Genomic DNA, 25,133 nt, shown 5'->3' on the forward strand with positions numbered 1-25,133 from the left:
CCCTACAGTGCAGAAGGAGGCCATTCAGCCCATTGAGTCTGCACCGACACCAATCCCACCCAGGCTCTATCCACATAACCCCAGAAATTTGCTCTGCTAATCCCTTTGACTCTTAAAAAAAATGCCCACATCTCATGAACAAATTTTTTAAAAATTTGCTAACGCAAATAAGTGAATGTGTACAAAGCATGCTACATACTCTGAGTGAGGGTAATAAAAATTTTCCAAGATATTTTCATGAGGCTAGGAACTTAGCGGCACGGTGGCACAATGGTTAGCACTGCTGCCTCACAGCACCAGGGATCTAGTTCCATTGCCAGCTTGGGTCACTGTCTGTGCTGAATCTGCGCGTTCTCCCCATGCCTGCGTGGGTTTCCTCCGGGTGCTCCGGTTTCCTGCCACAGCCCAAAAGATGTGCTGGTTAGGTACATTGACCCGTACAGGCACCAGAGTGTGGCAACTGGGAGATTGTCACAGTAGTTTTGGCAGGAAAAACAGGAAGGCAAATTATGACCTAAATGGAAAGCAGATTCAAAATGTATCTGGGCAGAGGGATCTGGGTGTCTGTGTTCATGAATTGCAGAAAGTCAGTATGCAGGTGCAGCATGTAATAAAAAAGGCAAATGGGATGTTGGCATTTATTGCAAAGGAGTATAAAAGTAGAGAAGTGTTGTTGCAATTGGATAGGGTGTTGGTGAGACCACATCTGGAGTAATGTGTCCAGTTTTAGTCTCCTTATATGAGGAAGGATGTGGTGGCATTGAAGGCAGTTCAGAGGAAGGTTCACCACATTTATTCCGGGGATGAAAATGTTGATGTATAAGAAGAGATTAAACAGTTTGGGCTTGTACTCGCTGGAGTTTAGAAGGGTGAGAGGGGATCTGATTGAAGTATATAAAATTTTAAAAGGGATTGATAAAGGAAATGTAGACCAAATGTTTCCCCTTATGGGGCAATCTCGAACAAGAGGGCACAGGTATAGGTTGAGAGGCGGCAGATTTAAAACTGAGATAAGGAGGAACTAGTTCTCGCAGAGGGTGGTGAATTTGTGGAACTCGCTGCCCCATAGCACGGTGGAGTCTGAATCATTGAATGGTTTCAAGAAGGAGATAGATATATTTCTCATTAAAAAAAGGGAAAGAGGGATATGGGGGACAGGTGGGGAGGTGGATTTGAGATCGGTGAGGGATCAGCCATGACTGAATGGAGAAGCAGGCTCGAAAGGCTGAATTTGTCTCCTTCTGCTTCTAATCATGATGTTCCTATGTTCCGAACTTTACTGCAGTGTTAATGTAAGCCTACTTGTGACACTAATAAATAAACTTTAAAACAACAAGACTGTCTCGTCTAGTTCAGCCTCTGTTGGCAGGGACAGGGACAGAGCTGGTAGCTAGCAAACGGAGTTTCAAATGAGAATGGAGAGAGAAGAGCATAAAACCTCGGCAAAGGTGAACCAAATCACAGTGATTCAAGATGTCAGACTGGAAGATTCCTCCTAGCTGTAAAAAACACAGGTGGTCGACCGTTAGTGGCCTGTACTCGGCCTCAGGACCAGCTTCCCCTCACAAGCCCCTTCTCTCCAGCACCCAAGTTGACCTAACATGGGAGATTTCCCACCTTTCCACAAGTGACAATGGAACGATCTGGCCTATTTTAACTTCTAGAAAAACCTCCCATCAAAGAATTGTGAAGGATTTAGGGCAGTACAGTGGCACAGTGCTGCCTCACAGCACCGGGGACCCAGGTTCGATTCCGGCCTCGGGTCATTGCCAATATGCAGTTTGCACATTCTCCCCATGTCTGTGTGGGTTTTCTCCCACAATGCAAAGATGTGTGGATTAGGTTGATTGGACATTCCAAGTGGACCCTTGGTATTAGGGGGATTAGCAGGGTAAATATGTGGGGTCACAGGAATAGGGCCTGGGTGCGATTATGGTCGGTGCAGACTCAATGGGCCGAATGGCCTCCTTGTGCACTGTAGGATTCTACGGGATTGGACAGCAGATTGCAGAATGGGATTTACTTTGGTAGCTGCCAGGTGGAAAGGGAGAGCGTTAGTGCAGTCAGAGGGATGTTGAGGGGGATGGGAGGGTTAAGCTGGAGTCAGCAAATGAACCTCGCTCTGCCTGACATCTGCATGGATGGTCTGGACTCTGAGACCAACTGCAAGATCGTCAAATCTGTGCAAGGTGGAAAAACAAAAAAGAGAAAACTCAAAAGACAATTCTAGGGCTCTGCAAAAGGAGGCATGGGATTATTTATACAAATTCTCAGACAGATGGTAGCTGAAATTTAATATTACCAGCTGCTAAATATTACACATTAGGTGAAATATTATATATCAAAGGTACAAATTGAACGGAATTGAATTAACTTGAAGCAGCTGGGAGTAATAGTGACCAAGATCTAATGTGTGAAGCAATTAATAAAAGCTAATAAAACGGTAAGATATGTAATTGGAGGGATGTCTTACAAGTTGACTGAGATGTAGAGATTTTATAATGCACCCATTTGATCATGACCAGCAGGCTATGTGTTTGTTCTGTCCAAAAAGGATATGCAAGCACTGAGGATGGTTAAAAGAAAAATGAAAAGAAAGATTCCACATTCGATTCAGAGAATCCCTGCAATGTAAAGGACACCATTCAGCCCATCAAGTCTGCACTGACTCTCCAAAACAGTGTCCTACTCAGGCCCATTCCCCATAACCCCACATATTTACCCCCCTAATCCCCCTAACCTACACACCTTGAGACAGTAAGGGACAATCTAGCATGGCCAGTCCACCTAACCTGTAAATCTTAAGTTTATTTTATTAGGTCGGCTCACATTAACACTGCAATGAAGTTACTGTGAAAATCCCCTAGTCGTCACGCTCCGGTGCTTGTTCGGGTACACTGAGAGAGAATTTTGCGTGGCTGATACACTTAACCAGCACGTCTTTTGGACTGTGGGAGGAAATCGGAGCACCCAGAGGAAACCCACGCAGGCACAGGGAGAATGTGCAGGCTACGCATAGACAGTTATCCAAGCTGGGAATCGAACCCAGGTTGCTGGTGCTGTGAGGCAGCAGCGCTAACCACTGTGCCACAGCACTGCCCAGACTTTGGACTAAATAAGAGAATAAGGAATGAGAATAAGGAAAGTCATTTGGCCCATCGAGCCTGCTCCACATTTTAATACTATCACGGCTAATCTCTTGGGCTTCAACTGCACTTCCTGGCCCACTCCCTCGATTCCCCAAGAGGCCAAAAATCTATCCCAGCCCTTAAATGTGTAAAAGTGTAGATGAGATTATAAGTGACACGTAACCACTCAGAAAGCCAAAATTATAAAGAAAATGTAAAGTAGATTTAGATTAAAGTCAGAATGGACCTTTCTTCTGCTGGGAATTTGGACTAATCCGATTTAAGACATCACAGGAGACTTGAAGAAGGAATTCAGTGTCTAATTGGCCTTTCATTCCTGTCTTTTCTAATGTATACATACATTGTATACATACAGTATCCTTCAGCGACACACTGCCTTATCTTGTACTCGCTTTTATTAATTCCTTCACACACACACACACGCTTAATCACAATTACACCCAGTTCCTTTTCTCAAAGGACTCCATTCAATTTGTATCTATTATAAATATTATTTTATCCAATGCAGATGGCAGTATTACATTTCAGCTGCTATCTGTTTGACAAGTTGCACAAATAATTCCCCACCTCCTTTTAAAAATCCAAAGAAACATTTTTTGGGGGAGGTCTTTGATATCTCCAATTTGGATCTAAACGCTTGCATGACAGCAACAATGTTACGAAGGGAATATATCTCCAGATTCAGAAATGTATGTCATTTATATTTTATCCCTCCCCACATATAGAACAGTACATTTATTTATAACTAAATGCTTTGCTGTTATTGATACATTAATAGTAATTCTGTAATTCAATATGCTTGCAGCAAAGGTGGGTAGATTATCTGTTCCCAAATGAAAACAGAGGCCTTCGAAATGCTGAGCAGGTCAGGCAGTTCCTGTGGAGAAAGAAGCAGAGTTGATGGGCAGAATCTCCTCAGCCCCTGCAGGAGGCTTTGAAGACGGGGCAGGAGTGATATGGGGGCATTGGGACGGCAGTGTGGCACACCCTCCCCCAGGGTGATCATGCCAGAGGTGCGGTCAATACAACACCAGTTGGTGGTGGGTAGCCAATTTTTAAAATTTGATTTGTGGGACATGGGCATCTCTGTTTGGTCAGCATTTATTGCCCATCCTTAGTTGCCCTTGGAGGGTAGCTGAGAGTCAACCATATTGCAGTGGTGCTGGAGTCACACGTAGGCCAGACCAGGTCAGGACAGCAGATTTTGTGGCAGCAGGGTGGCACTACTGCCTCACAGCGCCAGGGATCCGGGTTCGATCCCGGCTTGGGTCACTGTCTGCGTGGAGTTTGCACATTCTTCCCATGTCTGCGTCGGTTTCCTCCGGGTGCTCCGGTTTCCTCCTACAGTCCAAAGATGTGCACGTCAGCTGGATCAGCCATGCTAAATTGCCCCTAGTCAGGGGGACTAGCGGGGTAAATGCATGGGATTATGGGGATGGGGCCGAGGTGGGATTGTGGTTGGTGCAGACTTGATGGGCCAAATGGCCTCCTTCTGCATTGTAGGATTCTAAGATTTCCCTCCCGAAAGGACATTAGTGAAACAGATGGGTTTTTCTGACAATTGATAATGGTTTCATGGTCATCAGTAGATTCTTAATTCCAGACTTTTTTTTAATTAAATTCAAAATCCACCCCATGTGCCGTGGTGGGATTCGAACCCAGGTCCCCAGAACATTGCTGAAGAGTTTCTGAATTAATAGTCTAGTGATAATACCACTAGGCCATCACCTCCCATTAGTTCAATGGTGCCCAACTGGGGAAATGGTGAGGACTCTGCTGGAATTTTCCAGAAGCCAGAATGGATCTCCACTTATATTACTGAAGACAATGGCCCCATGGAGACAGCCATTCATGAGTAGGCCGGATAGGTCATCACCATCAGAGCCTTGATGCCTCAGTGAAAGAGCGGTGGGGATGAAATGCTGCACTTGTGGCAGGCACCAATCCTCCAATCAGTGTCCCTACCTGGCCTCGAGTCATTTGATTCTCGGCGTTCCCGATTTAAGGTGTCCTCACGGACCCCCGGACTATCTCAGCAGCCCCCAACCCCTCCTGATGGGATTGCTGGCCTCTTCAGGGCTATGGGCCCTCTGAGTGGGCCTGCAGCCTCAGGAACCCATCATTCACTGGAAGATGGACCTGGAAACAGGCAATGACGAGGTTGCCTCGCAGCAGATCGTATCAGAGGTGCAACGCCAACTTGTGTGGGGTCAGGATCCGGAAATGATTCCAGCTCTGGAATGGAATGTAGGCATTTATAACTAAAGGAATAGAATATAAAGGTAAGGAAGTATTGTTGCGACTATACAAGGCATTTGTGAAGCCACATCTGGGCTACTGTGCACAGTTTTAGTCCCCTTATTTGAGGAAAGATGTAGTGGCATTGGAAGCAGTTCAGAGGAGGTTCACCAGATTGATTCCAGAGATGAAGGGTTTGTCATAGGAAGAGAGATTGAACAGCTGAAACCTAAACTCGCTGGAGTTTAGAAGAATGAGGGGAGATCAAATTGAGATATACAAGATGATAAACGGTATGGATAAAGTAGACATGGAGCAGATGCTTCCTCTTATTGGGCATTCTAGGTTGAGAGATCACAGTCATAGGATAAGAGGTAGCAAATTTAAAACAGAGTTGAGTAGAAACTATTTCTCCCAAAGGGTTGTGAATCCGTGGAATTCACTATCCCAAATTGTGGTGGACGCTGAGACAGTGAGTAAATTTGAGGAGGAGTTAGATAGATTTTTAATTGGTAATGGGTTGAAGGGTTATGGGGAGAAGGTAGGAAAATGGGGATGAGGAGCATGTCAGCCACGGTGGAGCTGTCTCGAAGGGCCAAATGGCCGCATTCTGCTCCTTTGTCTTATGAACCTATGAAAATGATCAGTCAACAGAAGATTCTAGCACTGTGTCAGATTGATGACCTGAAAGTCACCAACCTGAAACGTTAATTGTTTCCCTCTCTACAGGTGCTGCCAGACCTACTGAGTGTTTCCAATATTTTTGGCGCGATCCTCCGGCCTCCCAGCTGCATGTTGGGAGGTGGCGCGTTGTTTGCTAGCAGCGGGATTCCCTGGTACCGGTGCTGTCAATGGGAATTCCGCACCAAGCCAGTGGGAATCCGGTGAGCGGGAGCGCGCTGCAACTGGACCAGGGAATCCTGCTGGCGTGAACGGTCAAAGAATTCTGGCTTTTCTGTCTCTTTTTCTGGTTTCCGGCACCTGCAGTATAAATTATATCTCCTTCCCATTAATAATTCCTGTGTTCTTAGCCCACAGTTTAATCTTGGCACTGTAGTAAATCGAAGACTGTTACACCGTTTACACTGGTTTATATCAAAGCTCTCACCGTCTACGCTGGCAACGGTACAAGTCTCTATTTTTTGGCTAAAATATACCTCATTCATAAAACATCTGAAAGAATATTCAAAATGCCTATCACAGAGAATGCAATGTTATTCATGTTGTCCACATAGATCATTTTGCACTCTGAGGCGCCTCAATAAAATTGTGATATGTGTACCATTCACCGTATACATTCACGGTGAGTCATACAGCCCAATGGGGTTCTGTATAATTCCAGGGCCCGCAATGCACTATGGCTCAAAGGTCTTACATAGCAACCTTCCCCTTTGCACCTCTGCTGCCCAGGTTTTAGTGCGTCCCTCAGCACACTGTCCTGAGCTTTGGAATGCATCAGTCTGCAACACTCGCTCAGGGACAACTCCTTATACTGGAGGATCAACAAATTTTAGCAGGCCAAAGATCGGCCTTTCACCAAGTTAATGGTCCTCCAGCAGCAGATGATGTTTGTCTTGGTGTGGGAACAGCCCATACAGCACAGAACACCCATCCCTGGGAACAGCCCATAGAGCACAGAGTTCCTGCCCCTGGGAGCAGCCTGTAGAGCACGGTTTGATTCCTAGCTTGGGTAGCTGTCTGTGCAGTGTCTGCACATTCTCCCTGTGTCTGCATGGGTTTCCTCCGGATGCTCCGATTTCCTCTCACAATCCGAAAGATGAGCTGGTTAGGTGCATTGGCCATGCTAAATTCTCCCTTGGTATATCTGAACAGGCGCCAGAGTGTGGCGACTAGGGGATTTTCACAGTGACTTCACTGCAATGTTAATGTAAGCCGACTTGTGACAAATAAAGAAACTTTAACTAGGGATGGGCAGTACATGCTAGCCAGCCAGCGACACCCATATCTCTCAAATGAATGAAAAAAATCCCATTCTGCCACACACTCTAAAGTGAGGACTCAAACCTCATGGTTTGTTTTTATTAAATACTTTGCTACAAATTTCAAAACTGGCTTTTGTGAAATCTGTAACCGTTTCACTCCAAACATTGCAACACTGTAGGGTAGTCAGTGCCTGTCTTTTTTCACATGTTCAAATCTGCATGAACTGCCTTGTATAGTAAGTGTGGTATGGACTGAGGTTTCAGTGGTTTTACTCGTTAGGTTAGGTTAGTTGTCAAACCATGACACGAGCAATGTTCTAATTTAATTAGAAAATACACATGATCCACATGCCTTGATTTTTTTTTCTATACCAAACGTCCTTCTCCTGTCTTCTCCAGCATTTTATAAGTCAACGCTACAATATTTTTCTCTTCCTTCTTATTTGCATTTGTTACTGTAAACTGTTTATTGCAGTTTGAGTGTATCTGAATACTTTATTACAAGGGCGACACGGTGGCACCATGGTTAGTGCTGCTGTCTCACAGCGCCAGGGAATAGGGTTCATGTCCAGCCCCAGGTCACTGTCTGTGCAGGTTTTGCACATACTCCCCGTGTCTGCGTAGGTTTCCTCCAGGTGCTCTGGTTTCCTCCCATGCTCCAAGGAGGTTAGGTTGATTGGCCGTGCTAAATTGACCCTAAGTGTCAGGGGGATTTATAGCGTAAATATGTGGAGGTTATGGGGATAGGACCTGGGTGGGATAGTTGTCAGTGGAGGCTTGATGGACCAAATGGCCTCCTTCTGCCTGGTAGGGATTCCATGATGTTCTACATAGGGCCATCGCTGTGTTATTAACTTCAACAACAGCAAAGGACAATCCTGCCCTAACTCAGTGAAAATGAGCTTAAATCACAATGCAAACTGAAGGGACAGCTAATGCATTGTGGCTGCTCCAACTCTTGGGGAAAGGGAGTTGGAGAGTCATAGAGCGGAACTTTTCCTGTCCCCCTGCCATAGGAATCATAGTGGACGATACACAAACCATGCAAAGGTCTGTTGACCTCAGGTGGAATTTTCCGGTCTTGGGCCGAGCACAGCTAAAACATCTTGCCCATAGAGTCAGTGAAAAGAGGGGCCACTTGGCCCATCATGTCTGAGCTGGCCATCAAGCACCTATCTACTCTAATCCCATTTTCCAGCACTTGGTCCATAGCCTTGTATATTATAATATTTCAAGTGCTCATCTAAATGCTTCTTCAATGTTGTGAGGGCTCCCACCTCTACCACCCTTCCAAGCAGTGAGTTCCAGACTCCCACTACCCTCAAATCCTCAAATCCCCTCTAAGCTTCACCTTATATTCATGCCCCCTGATTACTGACCCTTCTACCAAGAGGAAAAGCTTCTTCTACCTACCCTACCTATGTCCCTCATAATTTCGTACACCTCGATCAGGTCCTCCTTCGGGCTTCTCTGCTCTGAGGAGAACAACTCAAGCCTATCCAGCCTCCCTTCATAGGTGAAACACTCCAGCCCCAACCAACACCCTGGTGAATCTCCTCTGCACCGTCTCCAGTGCAATCACACCCTTCCTATAGTGTGGTAACTGCACAGTGTACTCTAACCATGGCCTAACAAACCCATACAGCTCCATCATAACCTCCCTACTCTTGTACTCTATATCTCAGCTAAGCAAGGCAAGTATCCCATATGTCTTCTTAACCACCTAATCTGCCTGCCCTGCTGACTTCAGGGATCTACGGATGTGCAGGATATGCACTCCAAGATTCCTCTGTACTTCCTAGCATCCTACCATTCATTGTGAATTCCCTTGCCTTGTTAGTCCTCCTAAAATACATCACTTTTCAGGGTTAAATTCCATTTATGACTGAGAAGGAGAAGTTGGATGTACAAGGTGAACCATTAATGACCGACTGTGTGATATGTGTGATATCAAATCTCCTTTTAGCCTTCTCCTCTCCAAGGTGAACAGTCCCAACCTCTCCAATCCATCCTCGTAACTGAAGTTTCTCATCCTGGGAACCATTTTTAGAATTATAGAATTTCAACAATGGAGAAGGGGGCCATTCGGCCCATCAAGACTGCACGGAACTGTTCGTGTTTAATACTAAAACACACCAATCTGTAGATATCTATATTGGATGAAGGTTGTAGGAATATAAGGAGTCCATTGTTCAGTGGTGTACAACTTTACTTCTTCTGATCATTAGTCTATACACGACCCGATTCTCTTGGCTTCGCAAAAGACTGTCATTCAATGATTTTGTAAAAACAGAAAGCTAACAAATTGTGGCCTGTTTTAAAAATGATGAAATGACCAAAGGTGTCAAACCTTTCACAGTCAGTCCCTGACTTCTCTGTGTCTGCCTTGCCTCCCGAACTGTCAGTGAACATGAAAGGCAATTTTTTAAAAAAAACCGTATTGCTTTAAAAGCTATTTCAGAATACTCAAGTTCTGGACAACCAAACCACTGCTTAAAAAAAAGACTTGCATTTATGTAGCACCTTTCACAAAGTGTTTTACAGCCTACGAGATTCCTTTGCTGTTTAGTCACTGTTGTAATGTTGGACATACAGCAGTCAATTTGCACACAGCAAGATCCCGCAAGCAACAACGGGACCATGACTGGATAATCTGAGGCTTTTTCAGCGATTGAGGGAAAAATATTGACCTGGACACAGAACTGTCATAAGTGCAGAAGAAGGCCATTCAGCCAACGTCTGCACCGGCTCTCCAAACAAGCATCATGATTTAGTGCCATTCACCGGACTTTACCCCATTCCCCTGCGCGTTGTTTCGATTTAAATAATCATCCCGTGCCCTCTTGAATGGTTCGATTGAACCTGCCTCCACCACACCTCCAGCCAGTGCATTCCTGACACCAACCACTCGCTGCGTGAAAAAGCTTTTCTCACATCACTTCTGCTTCTTTTGCAAGTCACTTTTAATCTGTGTCCTCTCATTTTTGATGCTTTTACAAGGGGGGACAGTTTCTCCCTTTCTGCTCTGCCCAGCCCCCCCTCATGATTATAAACATCTCTATCAAATCTCCTTTTAGCCTTCTCCTCTCCAAGGTGAACAGTCCCAACCTCTCCAATCCATCCTCGTAACTGAAGTTTCTCATCCTGGGAACCATATTTAGAATCACAGAATTTCAACAATGGAGAAGGGGGCCATTCGGCCCATCAAGACTGCACGGAGAACAATCCCACCCAGGTCCTATCCCCATAACCCCATGCATTTACCCTAACTATTCCTCCAGATACTAAGGGTCAATTTAACATGGCCAATCCACCTAACCCGCACGTCTTTGGAGTGTGGGAGGGAACTGGAGCACCTGGAGGAAACCCACACAGACACGGGGAGAACATGCAAATTCCGCACAGACAGTGACCTAAGCCGGGAATGGAACCCAGGTTGCTGGCGCTGTGACCATGTACAGTAACCACTGTGCCACCATGTAAATCTCTTCTGCACCTTTCCAATGCATTCATATGCTGGCCATGATGTGGTGCCCAGGACTATACACAATATTTAGGATGAAGTCCAACTAGTGTCTTGTTCAGCATAACCTCTTTAATCTTTTACGTTAAGCCATTATTTAAGAAGCCCAGGATACTGTACGCTTTATTAACTTCTCTCTCCACCTGTACTGCGTATGTACATCCAGCTCCTTCTGCTCCTGCTTATCCTTCAGCATTGTACCCCTTATATCACATTGTCTCTCCATGCTCTTCCAATCAAAATAAAGCAACTCACACTTCTCCATACTGCCAGCTATCTTCCCACTCCACCAACTTGTCTAGAATCACAAAATCCTATACTGCAGAAGAAGGCCATTCGGCCCATCGAGTCTGCACTGACCACAATCAATCACCCAGGCCCTGTTCCCGTAACCCCATGTATTTGCCCTGCTAATCCCTCTGACACTAAGGGTCAATTTAGCATGGCCACTGCACCCAACCAGCACATCTTTCGGACCGTGGGAGGAAACTGGAGCACACGGAGGAAACCCATGCAGACATGGGGAGAATGTGCAAACTCCACACAAACGGTCACCCAAACCGGGAATGGAACCGTGAGGCAGCAGTGCTAACCACAATGTCACCCGTCCACGTCCTTTTGAAATTCTACACTGTCCTCCTCACAGTTTAGGCACAGGGCAGAAAATCCCTGCTCTTTGCTCAAAACAGTGACATGCCAATGTACAGATAGTCAGGGATTCAGCAGAGTAATGTAACCACACAGTCCCTATCCTGGGAATAATTTAATCAGGTGACATTTCTATTGGGTCTTTCAGCACCATGACTCGTGCACTAACAGCTGCCACCTTTTTCCCATTCTTGATTCCAGCTCTTTGCTGACCATTTGGAATGTTTGGTCTGAATTTATCTAGGTAGCTATTCACACCTGGATATCTCTGGACACCTTTTATTTAATTTCATTTGATCTGATTTATTATTGTCACATGTATTAGTATTCAGTGAAAAGTATTGTTTCTTGCACACTACACAGGCAAGTAGAGGGTGCAGAACGTAGTGTTACAATCATAGCTAGGGTGTAGAGAAAGATCAACTTATTATACAGTGGATCCATTCAAAAGTCTGACGGCGGCAGGGAAGAAGCTGTTTTTGAGTCGGTTGGTACATGACCTCTGTAGTCAATTTTCACTCAGTTCAGCTCTCCAACACTTGGGCTGGGATTTTCCAGCCCCACCAAGACATCTTTTCGGGCGATGGAGATGGCTCATTATTAGCCACCAGCGGGATCTTCCAGTCCTGCCAGTGGTGTTTTGCGTGGTTTGCCTGTCTTGCCAGTGGGAACCCGCCCTGGAGTTGTTGCGGGGGGGGGCTCACCTTCAGGAGGACTGGAAGATTCCACTGGCAGAAAGGTCCGGATAATCCTGCCCTTGATGCCATAATGGTAGTCATGACTTTATTTGGCATGAGTAGGAGTTGATGTATTTCTGTATTTAAGCAGCAGTTTGCAAAGGATAATTGAGAATAATACTCGCTGGTCTTTGGTTAAAAAAACGAGCCTTATTCCTTTTCCTGTGCCTGCACTCTCTCTATCCCACTATTCCAGTCTTCCACAGGATCCTCTATTTACTCACTCCCTCATAAATGTTAGAGCCACCCTGCCCCACCCCACGCACCCTCACTCTGCCCTTTTGCAGTAAATGAAGACTGATTGCCAACTACCCTGTTTGCTCTCTTCAGTTCTCTGGCCATCCCTGTGCAAAGTCTCACAACATAATCCCACCCAGGCCTTTTGCTGTCCTCTGCCTTCAAAATTCAGTCAAAAAAGTAAACATTCATTAAAGAGGACTGCATTGCTTCAGCTGAAACCTGACCCATTTCACCTTTCCAATCTGTCCTATTGAACCTGTATTTCACATTGACTAACCTGTATTCCAGGTCCGGTCATTGTGAAACACCAGCAAGCAGGGAACCTCACAGAAACTTACAGAATACCGAAAGGCCTGGAGAGAGCGGGCATTGGGAAGACGTTTCCATTAGCAGGAGAGATTAGGATCTCAGGGCACAACCTCAGAGTAAAGGGATGATCCTTTAGAACTGAGATGAGGAGGAATTTTTTAAGCCAGAGGGTGGTGAATCTGTAGAATTCATTGTCACAGAAGACTGTGGAGGCCAGGTCATTGAGTGTATGTAAGACAGAGATAAATAGGTTTTTGACTGGTAAGGGGATCAAAGGTTATGGGAAAAAGGCAGGAGAATGGGGTTAAAAATGTATCAGGTATGATCGAATGGCAGAGCAGACCCAATGGGCCATATGGCCTAATTCTGTTCCTATATCTTATGGTCTTATAAGCAGTCGGACACAACCTGCTCTGCAGTCCTGCACTTCTTGAACCTGTGATCCCATCAAGTCCGGGGGCTAACCTGGCACTCTGAGTGTCCAAGCTTTGCAAGATCAATCGTAACCCATGGCACATCCAATTGTTAAAACTTTAATATAAAATAGAACAGAACGTTCTGCTTTTGATTGGGAAGAGTTTCTGTTAGACTGTATCCTGGATAGCTGTGCAAACTCTCGGCCCGATTCTGTATTGTTTCAGATTTCCTTTATCCTCTTATCGTTAAGCTTTGCTGATGATTTTTTGTTTCCAAATCAACACTCTAATATTTGCTTAGCATTGTGAAATGTTCCTAAAAGATTTTGACAAATACATCTCCCTATAGATATTTCAGAATATCTGAACAGATGAAATTCTGTTGTAATCCATTTAACTCTAATTGTCAGGTAAACACACAGTGACCTACATAGCATCAGCTTCTGAACATGCCTTGGGAGTTATTTGATTCCATGCTGACAATGTCAAATCTATAGTATTGTGCCTATTGGCAGGGTCTGCCCACCAGGCCTTCAAAGGCAAGGGTTGTGAGTCCCATGGATGGGGGGGGGGGGGGAGATGTTTGATTTGATTTGAATTGTTTTGGGGGCTTTGTCAACCTTGTCATGTAGTTTCTAGATTTCCCTTGTAAGTATGGGATGCCATACAAAATGGGTCTGGGTATGTTTGAAGACGGCAAGGTTTGCGGTGATGTTGCACAGAGTTAGGGGTGGTACAGTGTTTTTAGCACTGCTGCCTCATGGTGGGAGGGATCCCGGTTCAATTTTGGTCTTGGGTGACTGTACGTGGACTTTACACATTCTCCCCATGTGTGCATGGGTTTCCTTCGGGTGCTGTCGTTTCCTCCCACAGTTCAAAGATGTGCAGGTTAAGTCGATTAGCCATGTTAAATGTGTGAGGTTACGGGGATCGGGTGGGGGAGAGGGCATGTGTAAGATACTCTGGGTGGAATTTTCCCATCGCACCCGTCATGGGATTTGTCGCGATGGGAGGCAAACCATGCAAAGGTTCACTGATCTCAGGTGGAATTATCGGGTTTTGGGGTGAGCACATGGGCTGAATCGCCTCCTTCTGCAGTGTATGGAATTTTTTTTCAATTTGTTTGTGGGACTTGAGCATCACTGGTAGGGCCAGCATTTACTGCCCATCCCTAGCTGACCTTGGAGGACAGTTGAGAGTCAACCACATTGCTGTGGCTCTGGAGTTACATGTAGGCCAGATCGGGTAAGGACGGCAAGTTTTGTACCCCAAAGGACATTAGTGAAACGGATGGGTTTTTCCGACAATGATTTCATGGTCATCGTAGATTCTTAACTCCAGATATTTTCTGATGAATTCAAATTCCATCCGGGATTCGAACCCGGGTCTCTAGAACATTAGCTGAGTTTCTGGACTAATAGTCTTGCAATAATACCACTGGGTTATTGCCTCCCCATTTTATCAACATTAGCCTAACCATGTCTAGCTGTGGAGCCAGTTCGCACCACATTTCATAATGCAGAAGGTGTTTGTAGCTGGACGAGTTTTTCTCCGTCCTGACTGTCTGCTCTCTTCTGCTGCAGGCCTAAAACTGCAAGCGCCACAGAAACCTTCTTTACCTAATCAAGCCCAATTCTTCACGGATGAAGCAAGACAATGAGTCAGGCCACTGAGTGTAGGAAGCATTCCTCCTGAGCCAGACATGCAATTCCCAACAGGAGTTATTTGTTGGCAAACAGCAACAAGAATTCCTGCTACTTTATCTCAGTTATATCTCGGGGGTGCTGAGCATGGATATAATGATCTCTTCAGCGCTAGAATTCCCTGCTTCAAAACACTACAACCACAGATTACCACATGGCCGAGAAAAAGCCAGGATTCAGTAGAATAATCACAGCTCTTGGCTTGCGGGGAAAGAAGGCAGATAAGTCTTATTCAGAATCAGTTGGCACCAGTAGCTTCTGAGATATGTATCAGCAAGATGTGGAAATAGTGCCACAACACTTGAGTCAAACTAAATAAATAGAATCAAACAGACTGAGGGACGAAATTAAAGGGGCAGTCCCTTAAAGGGGACCTGCCCAACAAAAAAAATCACAAGTGAGATTTACAACATGAAACTACAATGTGATTAAGAGGGTCAATAACGCACACCAGTCCCCGTGATGCCCTGCAGGCCTCAACGGTGCCCATGGATGCTGCTGACATGGATTCGCAGACGGTATTCTCTGTTGGCCTCGGACGGGATCTTACGAGCCTCGGGAGGACGAGGCGGTAAAATTCCAGCACACACGTTACCTCTCCAGGGACACCCAGCCATGGATGTAGCCATGCTAGTGAGGCAGGCAGTCAGATTAGACGACCCCTCAGTCGCCCGCCACTTGGATGCATCATTGGCAAGTCTTGGTCTTGTCCAGGAGCAGGTTCGCAAGGAAGTTCTCCTCCTTCCCTGCCCCCCCACCTCTGCACTGGGGGAGGGGGGAGGCGGTTGCCTGTATGTCAGGAGTGTGGGGCTGAAGTGAAAACAAAATTCTAATAAAAGAGAATGGAAAAGGGAGTGCGGTCCAAAGCATCCTACATAAACATGGTCCACAGACCCCACTCGGCCACAAAAAGGGTAGGTTTCTAGGGAGTCTGCAAACCGGTGCAATCTGTGGTTGTGTGGGACTGCTGTATGCATCGATCCCCCACCCCAGGTTCCCCATGTTAAAGGCGAAGACCCCTCTGTAGAGGGACCACGCCAAGGTGTGTCTGGGTGGGGGCAAGGAAGTGAAAGGTGTGCAGCAGGAAACCCCTCCGTACAGCGGCAGAGGGCACGCAGGACATTTGCGGAAGACGGTTCATACTGTGGGGCTCCAGCCCTCTGAGGGGGTTGGGGTGGGGTGGGGGGGGGGGGGGGGGGGGGGGCGGGTTTGGGGCCAAAATGAAATTCCACCCTAGCAGAGGAGTGTTCGGAGGGGAGTTCACCTCACAGCTGTGCCTCCTCGAGATCACGAGTGACACCGGGTCTGAGCATGACTGTTCTGGGGTCATGAGTGGCATCGGTCGCGAGCTGGACTCTCACCGTCGTGCAATGAGGCAACTCGAGGGGTGTCATCCAGCCGGCTCCTATACCATTCAGCACCCCCCCAACCCTGATCACCCCAGCAGCCGCAGCCTGTCCCTCTGCCCGCCAACTGGTATTAGCACAGCAGCAGGGCACATGCTTTAAGTTCGTCATTAAGATCAGCTGCCCCCGATTGGGGAAAGATTAGGGAATCATTGAAAGAGTATAAGTTTATTTATTAGGGTCACAATTAGGCTTACATTAATACTGCAGTGAAGTTACTGTGGAAATCCCCTAGTTGCCACACTCTGGCGCCCGTTCGGGTACACTGAGGGAGAATTTAGCATGGCCAATGCACTTAACCAGCACGTCTTTTGGACTGTGGGTGGAAACCGGAGCACTCGGAGGAAACCCACGCCGACACGGGGAGAATGTGCAGACTCTGCACAGACAGTGACCCAAGCCGGGAATCGAACCCCGTTCCCTAGTGCCGTGAGGCAGCAGTGCTAACCACTGTGCCACTCTGTGGCCCTGTTCGCATTGGGTGGAAGGGAAGGGTTGGTAGGGGAGTGAAGGGGTGGGGGAGGGAGGAGAATCTGTGCTATTACTATGTTGTGTTGGCAATAAACCTGTCTTAAGTTTCATCCTTTTCTCAATACATGATTAATGAGATTAGTAGTAATGTCATCAACATAATGCATAGTTACTTCAGTATTACCATGACCATTCCTCGTTACAGAGCACAGGTACTAATATTTCTTGGTGAGGTGCATCAAACAATGCCACTCCCCTCAAAAAATAAATAAACAGCAAACACGAACATGCCCTCAACCAACATTGTTCTTTATCGTAACTAATTTTTTTTACGCTAGTACAAATAAAACTTTTTATTGTTAAGTCATAAGAATACACTTTGTTGAACAAAAGCTTCCCAGTTTTCTCTCCCCTGTCTCCGGAAGGTGCTGGATTTCGGAGCTGGTTTCACTGCCTCCCACAGCCCCGACATCTTTACCAAGAGGTGCTGCAGCAGGTATGAACCTGCATAGTGAATGCTGCGGGCAATCAGCTTATGAAGCACCTCTCACCCAAATCTGAATTTGTCCTCAAACCTCCACCCCATACGCACATACTTCACAGCAGCACCAATGTCTAGCACCCAAACTCCAGCTGATTATTCCATTCCTTGGGCCAAAGGAACGCAGGTTAGTAAGTTAGATATTAGAACATTGTGGTTTTAAACTAATGCAGTGGAAGGAAATAATAAAAATAGCATTTATAGAGTGCTTTTTATGGCCTCAAAGCTGCCATTCCTATCATATAAGGAAAAGCGGCAGATTTCACACAGCAATGTGCTAATGACCAGACAGTCTGTTTTGGTAGTTTATTTTTTATTCATTCGCGGGACATAGGCGTCACCAGCTGGCCAGCATTTATTGTAAGAAGGTTAAAGTCCAATAGGTTTATTTGGTAGCACAAGCCACAAGCTTTCGGAGCACTTTGCCTTCATCAAGTGAGGACTTTAACCAGGTGTTGTGAGACTTCTTGCTGTGCTTACTCCAGTCCAACACCGGCATCTCCACATCACAGCATTTGCTGCCCATCCTTTGAAACTGAGTGGCTTGCTCAGCTATCCCAGAGGGCAGTTGAGAGTCAACCACATTTCAGTGGCTCTGGGCATCACATGTAGGCCAGACCAGGTAAAGATGGCAGATTTCCTTCCCTGGAGGACATTAGTGAACCAGATGGGTTTTTCCGCCAATCAATTCATGATCATAATTAATTCCAGATTTTTTTTATTGAATTCAAACTCTACCATCTGCCGCGGCAGGATTCGAACCCGGGTCCCCAGAACACTAGCTGAATTTCTGGATGAATAGTCCAGCGATAACACCACTGGCCCACCAGTTCCCGTGGATTTAGAAATAAATAGTAATCACAATACCTGTGGGAGCAGCTCTACTCTTTTTTGGATTAGCGCCAGGGGATCTTTGACTTGGCTGAAACACTTCAGATCCTAACAGGACTTGACAGGGTGGATGTGGAAAGGATGTTTCCTTGTGTGGGAACATCTAGAACTAGTTTAAAAATAAGGTGTTGACTATTGAAGGCAGGGATGAGAGGGAGAAAGTTTTAAGGCAGTGCTAAATGGATTCACGTAAGCAAGGGGGAGGTGAAAGGTTATTGGGGAATGTGGAGATCAGAGAAGCATTGAACTTATTGAATGTCAGATCAGGCTTGAAGGGCTGAGTGGCCTCCTCCTGCCCCTAACTCATACGTTTATGCAGCCACTTCAAAGGGCAGACAGGCCTTGGGTTAATGTCTTAAGCAAAAGATGGCACCTCTGACAATGTAGCACTCCCTCAATGCTGTCCGGGAGCATCAGCCTGGACTGTGTACTCAAGTTTCAGAGTGGAGGTTTTCTTTATTCATTCAATGGGATGTGGGTGTCACTGGCTGGACCAGCATAATTGCCCAACACTAATTCCCCTTCAGCTGAAATCATTTCAGGACATTTAAGAGTCAACCAATTACTAGTCCAATGACAATACCATTATTGCTAGGGGTGGCACGGTGGCACAGTGGTTAGCACAGCTGCCTCACAATGCCAGGGACCCGGTTTTAATTTTGGTCTTGGGTGACTGTGTGGAGTTTACTCTTTCTCCTCATGTCTGCATGCGTTTCATCCGGGTGCTCCGGTTTCCTCCCACAGTCCAAAGATGTGCGGGTTAGGTGGATTGGCCGTGCTAAATTGCCCTTTAGTGTCCCAAAGTGTGCACGTTAGTGGATTAGCCATGGTAAACGTGTAGTGTTACAGGGAGAGGAGGAAGGGGAGGGAAGGGCCTAGGTAGGGTGTTTGTTCAGAGAGCCGGTGCAGACTCGATGGGCCAAATTGGGATTCATGTCCACTCCACCACCTCCCTGTAGGCTCTACATATATAACCATCCCACTCAGAAATAGGAGCCTGTAAGACACCAAGTAATGCAACACAGATCGTATCAGACAACTGGCCTTCTTGGTCTGTAGCACGCTTGGCAATGCATTTACCAAACAAGAAACTATGAAATACACATTTTCTAAGCACATTCCTAAACGTTTCTTCCCTGTGTAACACAATAAGGGAGCGCCATCACAACAAGGATTGTTTAAAAATGTGCACTGCTGTTTCCTAAGGATGGATAAGTGCGTAGCTTTGCCAACATGCTCACATCCTGAGAACAAATAAAGAAAATTACATCTTACCTGCATCTCGTCTGCTTCACACCCTTTCAAACTCCAAACCCCTTTGCTTCAACAATGTATTGAAATTTTTTTTAGAATCATCTGCATCCTCATTATTGCTACTCTCTGTCAGTAAAGGTAAAGTCGCCCGAGTCCCAGATGACTGCTTTCCTGTTTGAGGATTGGTGGCAATTTAACCTGAGGATCGCTGCAGCTCAGGCAAGGGACAAGTTGGGAAGGTGGATCCGTCAAGAATGACCTCAGCTGGTACAGGAACTGAACGCGCGCTGTTGGCATCGCTCAATGTCACTAATCAGCCATCCAGCCAATTGAACTAAACTGTAGTTGCAGCTACAGTTACTTGCCTGCTAATTTGACTAAAATGAGTCAAACAACAGGAACAAACAGGGGAATTTTAACCGCAAGTTATGCCAAGCTTAAATCAAGTGTCTGCAGTCTCTGATGCTGGTTTAAAAAAAATTTCTGCATTGGGGATTGGCCTCAGTTGAAAGAACAAGCAGGGCGCATTTACCATAAAATCCCAATGATGCAGGAAGAGACCATTCGGCACAGTGAGTCTGCGCCAACCCTCTGAAAGTGTATTCACCCAGGCCCTCTGCCCTATCCCTGTAACCCATTTACATTCACCATGGCTAATCCTCCTAACCTTGGAGGTGTGGGTGGAAACCAGAGCACCCGGAGGAAACCCACGTAGACACAGGGAGAAGTTTTAAAGATTTCCCATTTTATTTATTAGTGTCACAAATAAGCTTACATTAACACTGCAATGAAGTTACTGTGAAAACCCTCTAGATGTTACACTCCGGCACCTGTTCGGGTACGCTGAGGGAGAATTTAGCATGGCCAATGCACCTAACCAGCACATCTATCAGACTGTGGGAGGAAACCGGAGCAGCCTGAGGAACCCCTCGTAGACACCAGCAGGAGCTTTAAAGATTTCACAATTTATTTATTAGTGTCACAAGTAAGCTTATATTAACACTGCAATGAAGTTGTTGCGAAAACCCTTTTAATGCCACACTCCAGCACCTGCTCGGGTACACTGAGGGAGAATTTAGCAAGGCCCATCCACCTAACCCACACATCTTTCGGACTGTGGGAGGAAACTGGAGCGCCCGGAGGAAACCCACGCAGACATGGGGAGAATGTGCAAATTGCACACAGCCAGTGACCCAAGCTGGGAACTGAACCCAGGCCCCTGGGGCTGTGAAGCAGTGCCTTTGTGCCACCCCATTTCTACCAATTGCACCTATGTGTGATGATTCAAGGTGACTCTCTGAATTAAGCTTGCTCTTCTAGCTGCAAAGACAAGTTTTATGAGTTTTTAAACTGTAAAAAAAAATTAACAGACTAAGAAACTGGCGGGTATACACTAATGAAGCTGGTAAGTGATTCAGCACAGTTTTTGAAGCAATTTTTCACAATTTACTATCAGGTTACTCACAAGTGGTGGACTACCCACTTATTAACACTGCTCATGTTTTGTAATAAACCTGTTGTCAGCTGCATTAATAAAACGGCACCAGCGCATCACTCTTAAATACAGCAATCAATATCTTATTATGCAATGAAAGGAACAGTTGCATTCTACTCCACCTCCCTGTTAGACAGGTTCATGGAGAATCCTAAATTGGTGACTGTACTGATGACCAGGAGCACGATCCCTAATTTCACTTTGGAAAAACCCACTTAATCTTAAGGCAATTTGCGCCAAGATTGAGGGCTGTGTCGCAAGCGGAAACTCAACCCCACTGAAATTAAGTACAGATTAGCTGAAGATACGTTACGGAGGCAACAGAGTTAATCAGGAGGCTCTAGATCCCCAATTATCTACAGAACAGCAATCACAGTACTATTGTGCGAAGCATTTAGTGGGTGTGTCAACATGAAAAAAAACACAATACATAAATGCAAGCCACTTCATCCTTGGGTAGCACAGTTGTGAGATTTCCTTTCATGGGGTTTTATGACATTTTACAGTTAGTCAGATGGTTATGGTGTATTGCTGCGCTTCTGAATTTCTGTTTCATCTTCTGCGAAATTTCAATGAAGTAACAGTAATATAATGGCACCTGATCTGACCCTGGCAGCCTTCCACTATGAGGCCAGACCCACATAACAATTGTGGTTAACTCCCTAAAGTCACTTGCAAGGTAGATACAGAACACAAAGGCATTTTTTTAATCATTCATCCAAGAAATGGCTACAGTTCTCCCACTGCAGAGCCCAACTGTTTGCAAATCATATTGATTTTGTTTCCCTCTACACAATCTAGCCTGGTATTCAATGAATTCAATAAAATCTGGAATTAAAAGTCTAACAATGTCCCATGAAACTGTTGCCAATTGTTGTAAAAATCTATGTGGTTCATTAATGTTCTTAGGATCTACGGTTCCAGATTTACAGTGTGATATGGTTGTTCTTAAATGTCCTCTGAAGTGCCCCGGTGTCACTCAGTTCAAGGGAAATTAGCCATTAGGGATGGGCAGTAAACATTGGCCTAGCCAGAGATGCCCATATCCCGTGGATGAATGAATAAAAAAATGTTCTTCAAAACACTATGGCACCTTTTAAGTCCACCTGAGAGAGCAGGCAGAGTCTCAGTATAACATCTGGGCAACAGCATCTCTGATAGGCTAGGGTATAACTAAGGGCGTGCTGCACTATCAGTTTGGGCTCAATTCCCTGGAGCAGGCTTTGAACCCAGAGCCACTGGCCTCAAGGGAGTAAGTGCCACATCTTTTTTAAAGTTAGTTTATTAGTGTTACGAGTGGACTTACGCTAACACTGCAATGAAGGTATTGTGAAAATCTCCTAGTCGCCATACCCTGGCACCTGTTCGGGTACACTGAGGGAGGATTTAGCATGCACCTAATCAGCACATCTTTCAGACTGTGGGAGGAAACCAGAGCACGTGAAGGAAACCCACGCAAACACAGGGAGAATGTGTAGACTTTGCACAGACAGACACCCAAGGCTGGAATTGAGCCTGGGCCCTGGGCACTGTAAGACAGCAGTGCTAAGCACCAAGCCACCATGCCACCCTGATATCTGTAATCCTGGCACAAAGTGCTTCACGTGCGACAATGTGCAATATAAATTAAGTATTGAGTGTCCGGAAATAATTTTGATGCATAGATTTGGTGTCATTAGTTATCTTTTTTTTCCCCAAGAAAAGAGGCAGCAATTCGCTCCTTGTTTTTGCCATACTCGGTGACTTTACAGAACTTCTTCAGAGCAATAGGTTTGCCAGGGGCTCCAAGTTGGCATCAGAATTGCAGTATACACAAGTTTAACATCTTTAATCATTTGGCTCGGAATACATTGATCAATGACATGATGGACCAATGCCAATGCAACTTGGTGGTAATGTCAGTGGACTAGCGAGTCACGCTAATACTCGGGGGACATAGATTCAAATCCCACCAGGGCAACTGATGGAAACATCTGGAACATAAAGCGATCTTCAATTTTTATAAAATCCCACTGATTCAACGATGTCCTTTTTTTTAAAAAAGCTTGTTACTCCATTCTTAAAGTTGCAAAGCCAATGCTCAGGGTGGACTGGGCAAACCCCAACCCATTTTTTGCTTGCTTCAAAAACCAAATTTAAATTCCAATTAAATCCAATTCCAGGAAGAGAAATAAGATCCAAAATGACAAGGTGAGGCATCTTGGGCTTGACTGGGGCAGCACAATGACAGAGTGGTTAGCACTGCTGCCTCACAGCACCAGGAACCTGGGTTTGATTCCCGGCTTGGGTCATTGTCTGTGCAGAGACTGCACGTTCTCCCTGTGTCTGCGTGGGTTTCCTCCGCATGCTCCGGTTACCTCCTACAGTCTGAAAAACGCACTGGTTAGGTGCATTGACCATGTTAAATTCTCCCTCCATGTATCCGAACAGGCACCAGAGTGTGGCATCTAGATTTTCATGCAAACTTCATTGCAGTGATAATGTAAGCCTATTCATAACTCTGATAAATAAGCTTTAAACTTTAGCCAAAAGGCCAAAGGAAATTTGCCACCCTTACCTGGCTTGCAGGTGACTTCAGCAATGTGGTTGACTCTTAACTGCCCTCTGAACTGGTTTAGCAAAGCACAGCATAAGGGCAACAGAGGCTGTGTGAAATATAGAAAGCTGGGGTGCCTCAACGCTGGAGTTTGTCAAGTTGATTCAATTTTATGCATATATAAAGCTGCAAACCTGAAATAAAATGCACACCAGGTTTGCCAGCATCTGAAAGCGAACGACGTCTCCTGGTGGGATATGTGCTCTTTAGGTGTCTCTACCTGAAATGGTTGCCTCTGTCTCCTTGTACTTGACCCGCTATGTATTAGCCCCCGCCCCGGCACACACACACACACACGAATGTGCGACTGCTATTTCTGTATGAGAGGCGCTCAACACTGACATTGGCCGTTGACATCAATCTCCCCAAAATGTCAACATGTCGATGATGATATGAAGCCCCCGTGTACTTTAACACTAAAAGGGGACAGTGCCAACCGCGGGAGGGAGGGCTTTCAGCTTAGTGCCGACCGTAAATTATGATTTTCCTTTTGCGCAAAAAAAGTTGTGCTGACAATAAAAAAAAAGGTCACCCCAGCCCCAGACAGAACAGCGATCGAGTACAGCTAAACACTTGTTGATGTCCCAGTGTTCAGCGGATATAAAGTCAATAAAAGCAGCAACTGAGTTGGAAACTAGCGAAAGGCTACCGCGGGAGTGAAATTGTATCGACTTCAGGAAATCATTGCAATGTAACAAACTGTAGCAAGTTCCCCATGTCATTAAGACCAAATACAATTGTCGGAGGAGCCTGGGAAGTTCAAACTCTCCCTTCCGAGATTATTTTAAATCCGCCCCCCCCCCACCCCGTCCCCACCCCCCGGGCCGATTTAGATGCAGAGCCAGGGTTATGTTGGTGTTTACATTGCACTTACCGCAGTTTCAGTGGTGCCTTTCCCCGGGCTTGTCAGTTTCTCCCGCACTTGCTGGCTTTCCCTGGCTTGGGTTGATTTCACTCGGGCGCTGCGTTGATGGCGAAACTTTCTCCTTCACTCTCGCCGCCGCCACCCCCCACCCACCCACTCTCACGCTTCTCACCTCTGATTTCTCTCTGCCTCCAGTTGAAGCTCTCTTTCCCTCGCTTGTCAAACCGAAAGTAGGCTGCAGACTCCTCCTCTTTGGCTGTCCCGCACTCCTCTCTCCACGATTTGGCGCTCTCTCGCTGGCTTTAAAAGAACAGAGAATCTCTCTGTCTCACACAAGACAACATTCAGGCACGAAAACACACACACCGGCAGAAGAAACATGCATTGAAACGGGGCTGACACAATCCGAGCTGAGATGAAAGCTCTTTTGAAAGGTTGTCAGCGTGCTCTGGGCTGCTGGGATGGAAATCGTTGAACATTTGACACCTCCAGGACTTGCAAATTTGTTTGATGCATCAATAATAAGAACACAGCTGCCACCTGGAGGCTGTCAGGCCGCCCGAACTGAGACATGTTATCAAAAAATAATCCGGCTTTCACAGTTCCTGGAACCCTCCCTTCCAACTGATTTGATTTGATTTATTACTGTCACATGTGTTAACATACAGTCAAAAGCATCATTTGTTGCGCGCTATACAGACAAAACAT

General features: G+C 45.9%; 1 protein-coding gene across 2 annotated transcripts in view; it reads right to left on the bottom strand.

Annotated features, from left to right (window-relative positions):
• LOC145359191 (thyroid hormone receptor alpha) overlaps positions 1 to 24,555 on the bottom strand; it is a 381,569-nt gene extending 357,014 nt beyond the window's left edge. For both annotated transcript variants that reach the window (XM_080213649.1, XM_080213648.1), the window contains exon 1: positions 24,435 to 24,555. The gene's annotated coding sequence lies outside the window, so the exon portion shown is untranslated. The remainder of the gene's footprint in view (positions 1 to 24,434) is intronic.
• Positions 24,556 to 25,133: the final 578 nt, after the last annotated feature.

Source organism: Carcharhinus amblyrhynchos, chromosome 27 (assembly GCF_965287045.1).
Source record: "Carcharhinus amblyrhynchos chromosome 27, sCarAmb.v2.hapA, whole genome shotgun sequence".
In the NCBI taxonomy this organism is placed as follows: domain Eukaryota; kingdom Metazoa; phylum Chordata; class Chondrichthyes; order Carcharhiniformes; family Carcharhinidae; genus Carcharhinus; species Carcharhinus amblyrhynchos.